The 11,446-nt window shown below is 33.1% G+C and overlaps 1 pseudogene; it reads left to right on the top strand.

Moving 5' to 3' along the window:
• The first annotated feature begins 4,665 nt into the window (after positions 1 to 4,665).
• Positions 4,666 to 11,446, top strand: part of LOC117920652 — an 11,756-nt pseudogene continuing 4,975 nt past the window's right edge.

The raw sequence follows: 11,446 nt of genomic DNA, 5'->3' as shown, positions 1-11,446 counted from the left end.
CAAAACGAGAAGTTTTTGGACCTGTAGTCCAAACACCTGAAGATGTAAAGCCTGTTGGGTACAAATGGATATTTGTACGAAAGCGCAATGAGAATAATGAGATCATAAGATATAAAGTGCGATTAGTAGCACAAGGTTTCTCGCAGAGACCTGGCATTGATTACAAGGAAACATATTCTCCCGTCATGGACACAATCACATTTCGTTTCTTAATTAGCTTGGCAGTCTCAGAAAGACTGGATATGCGTCTCATGGATGTTATTACAGCATATTTATACGGATCCATGGATAATGATATATACATGAAAATCCCCGACGGATTTAAGTTACAACGATCCTTGTATGGATTAAAGCAATCTGGACGCATGTGGTACAATCGCCTTAGCGAATACTTGCTAAAAGAAGGGTATGTGAATAACCCTATATGCCCATGCATCTTCATTAAGAAATCAGAAACCGGATTTGCAATTATTGCAGTGTATGTTGATGACTTAAATCTTGTTGGAACTCCTGAAGAGCTCATAAGAACAACAAATTACTTGAAAAAGGAATTTGAGATGAAAGATCTTGGAAAAACAAAATTTTGTCTCGGCCTGCAGATCGAGCATTTTCCAAGTGGAGTTTTAGTACATCAATCAACATACATTAAGAAAGTTTTGAAGCGTTTTTATATGGATAAAGCGCATCCTTTAAGTTCTCCAATGGTTGTCCGATCACTTGATGTGAAAAGGGACCCATTTCGTCCTTGCGAAAATGATGAAGAGTTACTTGGTCCTGAAGTACCATATCTTAGTGCTATTGGTGCACTTATGTATCTTGCCAATTGTACACGTCCAGACATTGCTTTTTCTATCAATTTATTAGCAAGATACAGTTCCGCTCCAACTCGAAGACATTGGAATGGTATCAAACATATATTGCGTTATCTTCGCGGAACTACTGATATGGGTTTATTTTACTCAAGGGAATCAAAGCAACAATTGCTTGGATATGCAGATGCAGGATATCTTTCAGATCCACATAAAGGCAGGTCACAAACAGGGTATGTGTTTAATTGCAATGGTACTAAGGGCTATTTCATGGAGATCTGTCAAACAAATAATGGTAGCCACATCATCAAATCATTCAGAAATACTGGCAATTCATGAAGCAAGTCGTGAATGTATATGGCTAAGATCTATGATCCAGCATATTCGGGAATCATGTGGACTCTCCTCTATCAAAGGTGACCCGACAACATTATTTGAAGATAATGCTGCATGCATTGCACAAATAACAGGGGGTTATATTAAAGGAGATAGAACTAAACACATTTCACCAAAATTCTTTTATACACATGAACTCCAGAAGAGTGGTGAAATTGATGTGCAACAAATACGCTCAAGTGATAATCTAGCAGATTTATTCACAAAATCATTGCCAACCTCAACATTCAAGAAGTTAATACACAAGATTGGAATGCGTCAACTCAAGGATATCGACATGAGGGGAGTATGCTTGTAAAAGGGTGTTAGTGTACTGTACTCTTTTTTCCTTCATCCAGGTTTTGTCCTACTGGGTTTTACTGGCAAGGTTTTTAACGAGGCAGTCCTAATATACCAAGAAAAGAATATTGTACTCTTTTTCCTTTGCTAGGTTTTTCCTATAGGGTTTTTTACTAGCAAGGTTTTAATGAAGCATATTCTTTTAATATGGTGGTCATCCAAGGGGGAGTGTTGTAAATGAAAAGTAATGAATGACCACATTGATGGCCATTATGAACTTCATTTACTCATCTTTAAGATGAGTAATGGGAGTTCATATTATGAAGCCTATAAAAGGCTTCTTACCCCTCCATGTAAAAGCATCCCGAGAAAAGAAAGAAAATTCTTCCTTTCATTCTCTCTTTCTTTCACTTTCTCAATTCTCTTCCTTGATTCCTTCTTTCATATTATATATCAAAGTAAGATATATTTATCTCTACTACTTTGATTTGCATTTTATTTGTCCTTGTTTTACAACACAAATGTATTTATAATACTTCAAATTTATATGTACCACAAATAAATTTATTATTTAAAAATAATGAAAGGATAGATATCTATTAAAATTAATAATGATAAATATATATAATGTGATGATTTAGAAAAAAATTTAAGTTTAATTTACTAAATAACCTTAATACTTAACTCAAAATTAAGTAATAATTTTTAAATTAATAATTTAATTTAAAATTAATTTAAGTTATTAAATAATAAATATTAAGTTTCACCGAATACTTTGCATCTATGATTTAAAAAGTCAAGAAAAACATAAGTTCATATACGGTAACTATTCACCTCCATATGTCAATTTTTTTTATATGTTTATTGTTAACAATGAGGAAAGAAGACTCCTAATTCTATAAACACTAAGGTAGAAGACCCGGTAGAATTAAACCCAAACTCTTGCTTCATCTCTGTGTGTGTGAAAAACTTACAACATGAAGACAAGTTTAAACAGAAGAATGAAGTTGGTCATATTTAATGTTGATTTTCTATATCAAATTTTAGTGCATGTTTTGGGATTTGGATATGAATCCTTTATAATTTTTTTTTTCTTGTATGGGTGTGTATACATATGATTTTGATTCAGATATGAAATTTTATATTTTTATTACAGTTAGTGATTGGATATGGAGCAAGATACTGAAATTATTGAGAATACCTTTTATATGAACAAATAAAAATAAATAAATATAGATGTGAATATAGATTTTATGAATAATTATTAGGTCTACCAATTTTCATATTGTAGGAACCATCGATAACATTGGCACCATAAAAAATAATTCACATGCATGGACGGGTCATGTTCACAAAATCTAAAAGTATGTAATGCATGTGCAATAAAATTTTGACATAACTATAAATTAGAAATATTTATAAAAAATAGTAAAATGGAAAATGATTAATTTTATCATATTTCATTATAAGAAAGACTAGGAAAAGTGGATTATGAATCACTAATTGAAAATATATATATATAAAAAATCAATTTTATAAATTAGTTTTAATTTTTATCTATTTAAAAATATTTTGAAATATATATATATATATATATATATATAAATCAAGTAATTATTTTTTGAAATGATCGTTTTACTTGGTTTGTTATTTCTAGAAACAACCATTTTACTTGTTGTGCTATTTCTTGAAATTTCATTTCACTTGATATATTAATAACACCAATTAACAAGTAAACACATATATGCTTAATTATCTTTTAATTATGTTTTTTTAATCATGAGATTTGATTCAAAAAAAAAAAGAAAAGTAAATTTAGTCCTTACCAATATTGAACAACAATAAAATAAGAAATTTAAAAAAATTTAAAATACCATTAAAACTCAAATACTTATTTTTTTTTTTAAATATTGATTTCTACTGTATTTCTTTTTTCTTGATATATATATATATATATTTTTTAACTAGCATATTAAGTGAAAATCAATATTTTATTTTTATATTTTTTACTTTTAATTTTTTTAAATTTCTTATTTTATTGTTGATGTTAATCAATAAAAATTTTATTAAAAAAAGATAAGAAGATGAAGAGATTTATATAATATAAAATATAAAATCATAGTTAATTAGAGAATTAAAAAATATTTTATTTACCATTTGAGATATAAATTTTCAATAATAATTTGTAACTCATATTATATAATAAAAATTTATAATATATTTATTTATAAGATACTTTATTTAATATATCACTTGAAAATTTGAATATTATTTTTAAATAAAATCTGTTTTAATCTTTTTGGATTGAAAAAACAAAAGGGTAAATCATAATTTTTTATACATTTTTGTCTTGTCACATCTTATTCTAATTTTTCCATCTTTATTTATGTATTAATAATAGTAAAAATATTACATTTTAGAATGAGAGTTTTTGGTAAAATGATCATAAATATAAAAGAAAGACATAATTAAAGAAATAGAGGAAAATATAGCTGAAAATGGAAAAAGAAATTTATAATCATAGGATATATCAATTCCATCCTTTGGACATCAAAGAAGATGTATAAGAAGTACGAGAAATGAACTGCTATGTTGCAACCAATTATGAGATAAAGAGGGGTTATGGATAGGTTTAGTTAACGGGATAATCTTTATTTGTTAATGAAATAAAAATTAAAATATATTTTTCAAATAGAAAATATGTTGCATTCCAATTTGGGGATTACTAAATTCGCATAAACAAACGAGGAAGAGAATGAATATGTTATTTGACTTGGTATTTTATTCTGTTCTCAATCAAATGTACAAAAAGTAGCCATGCATAAGAGGATATATATACATGTATCTATTTATATTATTTTGCCTTTTAAAATGGATGACACCATATGGGAAGGGTTAGAAGGTGGCGTATGTAAGGGAGGGAGAAGTGACATGAAATGGTAGTAAGGGGTAACTAGGGCCTGTTTACTTGGATCGGTCGTGGAGATATCGGTAATTATCAGCGATTCAAATGAGTAGGGAAGCTGGCAAAAGATGGCAAGCTGGTATTTAATGGAGAACAAGAGTTGAGGGATCATTAGTCGTAACTGTTCACTCAAACCCTCTCTCCGCTCGTTTCGCTTGCCCGGTTCTGCCAACCGCATTCTTCATCATCATCTCTCAGTGTGGGTGAGTCGACTCCGTTCCGGACTCCATGGATTCCTCTCGCGAGTTCGTCAAGGACGTCAAGCGTGTCATTGTTAAGGTTGTTTCATACTCTCATTTTCTGCGCACCTTTTTACTGTTTCATCATCTTTCACCTTCGATTTCGTAAGCCCTAGTCTCAGAGTCGTCAGGATATATATGTATGCATGTATGATCACGTATGATTCTTTTATCCTTTTTCCTGTGTATCATTTTCTTTCTTGTTCACGGCTCTTTGCAGGGAGATTTTGATTTTTAAACAAATAAAGAAAAAAGTAATGCTATTCTGATTGGGGAAACGAAAACAAAAATAAAAAAGGCTGTTGATTGAGAAAAGTGACAACCTATGTCCTTTTCTATTATTATTTTCCCTTTAAATTAAAAGACTGATATAGACCAGTGTCATTATTAGACGCAATATTTTGATTTGGTTTTGAAAATAAAGTTAAATTACTTAATGTGATTTTAATTTTTAATTGCATATTCAGATCGTTTCCTTTTGAAGATCGTCGCTTTCCATTTGATTTGGCATTTGTTATTGAAAATAAAAGAAGAAAAGTGATAAGTCAAGTGAATGCTTCATGGCATTAAGCATTCTAATCCTTTGATCATTTATTGTGGCTTTAGTCAGATTTATTTATTTTAATTTTTTGTTTTTCTGGCAATCTTGACGCAATTGGATACCATTAATTCTGTGCCATTCAATTCTATTGATTTGTTTCTCGATTTATTTTAATTAATTATTTTTTTTAATTGATCTCAGTAATGGGATTTTGGTTTAGAAATTAAACAGACAAGTGATCATTTATATTATGTAAAAATTTGATGATTTATCATGCTTCCGATGATCCGGCATTATTAGCATTCACCATTTGTTTTGTTGACTGGTTGGTTTTTGGATGGTGAAGGTTGGAACAGCTGTGGTTACTCGAGCCGATGGAAGATTAGCAGTGGGTAGAGTTGGAGCTCTTTGTGAGCAGGTACATTTGGCTTGCAATAACCATTTGTTTGGAGGTTTTCCGAAAAGCTTGCTAATCTAGCACATCCTACAACAATGCCTTCCACTTGTTTTGCCTTTTGCTTTCCTTACTGTTTCTTCTTTCTGACAATATTATGTTTCAAATGAATGAAAACCCTACAGCTTAAAGAATTGAACTCCCAAGGCTATGAGGTCATATTGGTGGCTTCAGGTGCTGTTGGTGTTGGCATCCAAAGGCTTCGATACAGGAGATTGGTCAACAGCAGGTTTTGTCATCACTGGTTATGCTTGCTGGTTTCTTTTATCGCCTTGTTTCTTGAAAATGATTAGTGTTTTAGTTTCGTTATTATCTATAGTATATAAATGGTTTTGGCTTGACTCCAAAATCATGAGCATGGTGTTTTTCTGTGCTTTTTTACACCTGGAAACTTTAGTGCTTGAAGCAGTCTGGCTGGAAAATTATGCATGTAGATGGCAAAATAGTTCTGAGATAAAATATTTTGTCCATTCAGATGTTAAATTCAACCTGTGCCGAGCTGGTAAATTCTTAGCATTCACACCAAAATGATAGGTTGATTTGATTCTTCTAGTTGTTCAGACGGAAAAATGAAAAATGAAATCATGGTGTAATAAGTTGTTAAATCAATGATCATTTTGTTGGCGTGATAATTATTTGTATTATTAGAAAGACACTCATGTTTTGGTTCTAAAAAAGAAGGAAATTTAATCGTTTCTTTCCTTTGAAAGGGAGAGAATGGATTGCCTGAAGGAATTGCACATTTGTCTTGCAGCTTGGATGATCTCCAGAAACCGCAAATTGAGCTTGATTCAAAAGCTTGTGCAGCTGTCGGACAGAGTAGTCTCATGGCTCTGTATGATACTTTATTCAGCCAGGTGAAAAATAATCTATTTACTATCGCATTCTGGAATATGGAATTGCATTAGAACATTTATTATGGCTTCAGTACTTACCTATTTATGGGTAGACTAAGCTAGTTACCATTGCTAATGCATTAGCCCCAGCTGGTGGCTGTTGAGGTTAATTTCTTTGAGGTACTAATGAAGCACTCGTTTTTATGCAGCTGGATGTTACGGCTTCTCAACTTCTAGTCACGAATAGTGATTTTAGAAATCCAGATTTCAGAATGCAACTTTCTGAAACAGTTGGATCCTTGTTAGATCTAAGGGTCATTCCTATTTTAATGAAAATGATGCAATCAGTACCAGGGATCATCCAAATGAGGTATGTTACTGCTTTAAGTTTGCAGCTACTTCTACATTTGGGTTCATTTTCAGTTAATAAGAATTGATGATATTTCTAATCAATCAACAAATTTATAACGGCTCTAGACCAATTTACCTATATGGTAATGTTATATGAAGCCTATGTGCATATGTTCCTGTATAAGTACACAAATACACATATTACATGTGTTATTAAACTGGTGGGCCTAAAAGATTGGATAATCCCTACTTCTGGTATGAAATTTAGTCAGGCTGAAACTCATCACTGTCTCCCATCAGGGTCCAACTGGGCTCAGGGTTCATGCTCTAAACTAGACTGCCACAATGGGCTAGATGTATGTTTGTTGTATTCATATCTGTTTCGGTAGTTTTATGCAGTTTTACCCTTTGGAAGGTCACTGCTATCTGGCGCTGACACATTCATGGTTCATTTTGTAATTTTCAGAACTGGGTAATTTGGAGGCTTGCTACAAATGAAAAATGATCAATTACTTTCATGCATGCACATATGACAAACATATGATGCTTTTATAAGATTTCTCATTATGTGCATCGAACATACAACACTACTTTTTGATTGGTAATTGCAGATTTACCATGAGGACATGGAAAATATCTGCGATAATTCTTTTTTTTTTTTGGGAGCAGCTTATCATTACGAAGCCACTGCCTAGCACTAATTTTTTTAAAACCCTTAGTTCATGCTTCCCCTGTTTTAACTCATCTGAAATTCATGTGTCTGTTACTTCTATGCTCCCTTTTTCTATTTATTATTTATTTTATTATTTTTGCACTTCAGTTGCTTACTTATGTCATTTGCCAGATATATATGTTGTCTGATTATGAAAACTGCTTTCAGGATTCTTCTGGTATATTTTGTGATAATGACAGTCTGGCAACTCTACTGGCTCTGGAACTAAAAGCTGACCTTCTTGTCTTGTTGAGTGATGTAGAGGGTCTGTACAATGCCCCTCCAAATAAGCCACATGCGGAATTAATCCATACATATGTTAAGGAAAAACATGTAGGAGAAATTACATTTGGGGTCAAGTCTAAGGGTGGAAGAGGGGGTATGACTGCTAAAGTAAAAGCTGCTAACCAGGCAGCCGATGCTGGGATCCCTACAGTGATTACAAGGTACAGTTGTATCCAATTCTTGTTTCGTCATACAGAACAATCCGAATTTGGAGTCAGGGATGCTTTCTATATCCTCAGAATCCAATGTTTGCAGACCTGGGATATTGGCCAACTAGTGGAAGGGATTGGTTTATGTGTTATCTGTTCAGTCTGAATGGCCAGGTTTAACCATGTGGTTAAATGTGTGATGGTTAAACATGGTAATTGAGTACAAATATGAAAGAAAGAAACTCAAATAAACCCAAATGAGGGGAGGGTTCTTTTATAAGGATTGTTTTTGGGAAACTAGAAAGGTGCTTGATTGATCATCCAGCCTGGTTGAGAACACAGGCTCTGTCCTGTTTGCGTTTGAACATGTGGCTGTAGTTAATGGCAAGTTCTCTTAGTGTCTCAGTAATATCTAACTGTGATTGAAAACATAACCTGATCCATCATTTGACCCAGTTTCAATTATTGAATTTAACCTGCTCCGTCAGAAGTTAATTCACCAAAAATCTAAATTCTCCCTCCATTTCATTCTTAGATCTTTTTTTTTTTAATGCTTAATATGTATTATATATTCCAAGACTTGATTTATTATTGTCTTTGGGAGCCAATATATCACCAAGTATTGTGAGAGGCATGCTGGTTTTCTCAATAGGATGGTTGTTCCATGTTTGAATTCTAAATTTCTTTCTTTCTTTCTTGAAGTGGGTACGCCACTGACAACATTGTAAAAGTACTTCAAGGGCAGCGTGTCGGTACACTTTTCCATAAAGATGCACATTCATGGACCCTAGTTAAAGAAATTGGTGCCCGTGAAATGGCAGTGGCTGCACGAGAATGTTCCAGGCGGCTTCAGGTAACTACATTCTTTATAATTGCACGACTAGAGGTTCTTGTAAGTAACATAACTTTCTTTGGGATCCAATATTTCCTCACTATAACTTCTTAGCTTTCTGTATTCTTTAATTTATAGTTTATTGGGAAAGTGGTTACACTGGAATTTTGAATAATCCATATGGATGCTTTTTCAGGCCCTGCCTTCAAAAGATAGAGGAAAATTTTGTTGACATAGCCGATGCCCTAGAAGCAAATGAAAGCTTGATTAAAGTTGAGAATGAAGCTGATGTTGCTGCTGCACAGGAGGCTGGTATGACAAGTCATTACTATCTCGTTTGGCCTTAAAGCCTGGAAGGTGGGGAACTATTGATTAGTGGAGTACTATCATGACTAAGAGCTTGCATATTCATACCTACTTTGTTTCTTCTTCTATTCTTTGGTTTTTGGTTGCTAATGAGTTTTTCTTTTTCTTTTTTTTTTTCTTAATAAAAGAAGACTTCATCCTGTTGTTATAACTGTCTTAGTTGGTGCTCTTCTGTTTGTTTCTCAAAGCTTGCCTGTCTTATTTCAATGTTTAAGAGAAGTATGTCCATGTTCTTCATAAAGTTCATTGTGTTATGCAGATCTCTGGTCTAGCAAAATCAGTTCGGATGCTAGCAGACATGAAAGAACCCATTGGTCATGTTTTAAGTAGAATGGAGGTAAGAAAACGATCTGCAGAGTTATGTAATCTTGATCATCAATAACCAAACATGAAATGAGGTTTGGATGGTTATTTAACATGGAGACATCAATGCTACACGTCTCCCTATTAGGTATCTGTAACATACTGATGGTATCTGACTTCTGCTTCCTATAAAATTTGTATTATTGTTTAGAAGTCTAGTTTTCAAATTCTACAAAACAACAATAGATTCAATCATCAAACATGATTACTCTTTGGACTCATGAAATATGCACTAGGCTTAATATGATTTTGTCCATTTGCTTTGGTTATTAGCTGTCTCGACATCTGATGATTTCTCTTGCATCCAGCTTGCAGATGGACTTATCTTAGAGAAGACATCTTGTCCTATGGGTGTCCTCCTGGTTGTTTTTGAGGCTCGACCTGATGCGCTAGTTCAGGTAGACAAGAAATTTCTCTTCTCATCAATCCCAGCATATTTTTATTGATTAGTATGTTTTAAGGTTTACCAAGAAAGAAAGAAGACTATTTAAGGTCCCACTGAACTAGTTGATTTGGTTCTGTTATGCTCAGTGGTGGCATCTGATATCATTAAGCAGTAAAGCAACGCTGCTTGGATGCATAAGGATTTTTCTATTAGCAGTGACTATGGAAGATAATTCATACTTCTGAGCCTATCTTTGGCTCTCCCATCCTTTTTCTCCTAGTCATTGAATAGACAGTGGTTTTGTGTTGTTGTCAGTCAGCTAATCTACTCTGTAGTATTTTCTTGATTTATTGACCATTAATTTTTTTAATGATTCAATAGATAGCTTCATTAGCAATTCGGAGTGGGAACGGTTTACTGTTGAAAGGAGGGAAGAAGCTAATAGATCAAATGCAATCTGCACAAGGTTTGATATCATTACCCATGAAATTCTTTCTCAACTATTCTGAAGCATGATATTAACTGATTTTCCTTGTCTACTTTTTCATTTGAGCTACGTTTTTTTAGAAGGATTTCTTCACTTTTATAGGTTATCACTGAAGCTATTCCAGATACTGTTGGTGAAAAACTTATTGGACTTGTCATTACAAGAGAGCAGATTCCCGATTTGCTAAAGGTGGGGATTGACATTGGATATGTTTGATGGTTTTTCATAATAGGTTGGTTATTAACTTGTTTTAGTTCTGCCCCAGCTTGATGATGTCATAGATCTTGTGATCCCTAGAGGCAGCAACAAACTCGTTTCTCAAATTAAGGATTCAACTAAAATCCCTGTTCTTGGTCATGCTGGTAAGATAAATTGTGACTCTTTAAATTTATAATCTGCAAACTAGAGGTTTTATTATAGTGTTTGCTTTCAGATGGTATTTGCCATGTTTACATCGACAAGTCAGCTAATATGAAAATGGCAAAGCACATTGTTTTGGATGCGAAGACCGATTATCCTGCAGCCTGTAATGCAATGGTACTCCACTCCACATTTTCTGTGACTAACCATCTAGTTTTTGTTTTATCTAGCCTAGATTTATAGCAGATGCATCCTATTAAAGAACATCTTTACCAATCATTTATTAATCTAGTTTCTTATTGTTTCTCACCTGGTATTCTCAGGAAACCCTTCTTGTTCACAAGGATTTTTTGAGTAACGGTGGGTTCAATAAGCTTGTTACAGAGCTCCAACGTAAAGGTATGAATTTCTCCAGGAATTAGTATCCTCTCTGCAAAAATGTGTTCTACATCTTCACCTTGTCTGTTATTACTGTAGCCAAGTTTCAAAGATTTTCCATAGAACAGTTATGATTGTTCTGCTACTTATAATTGTGAGTACACATAATCTGTTACATTTGGCATGTCAGACTATAATATCCATAGTTAAAGATGTTCCACTCATGAAACCTTATGGGATATCCCAATCGCCTATTTGT

Source organism: Vitis riparia, chromosome 8 (assembly GCF_004353265.1).
Source record: "Vitis riparia cultivar Riparia Gloire de Montpellier isolate 1030 chromosome 8, EGFV_Vit.rip_1.0, whole genome shotgun sequence".
Classification (NCBI taxonomy): Eukaryota; Viridiplantae; Streptophyta; class Magnoliopsida; order Vitales; family Vitaceae; genus Vitis; species Vitis riparia.
Note: the sequence above shows the minus strand (reverse complement) of the source record. Positions and strands in the feature narration are given on the sequence as shown.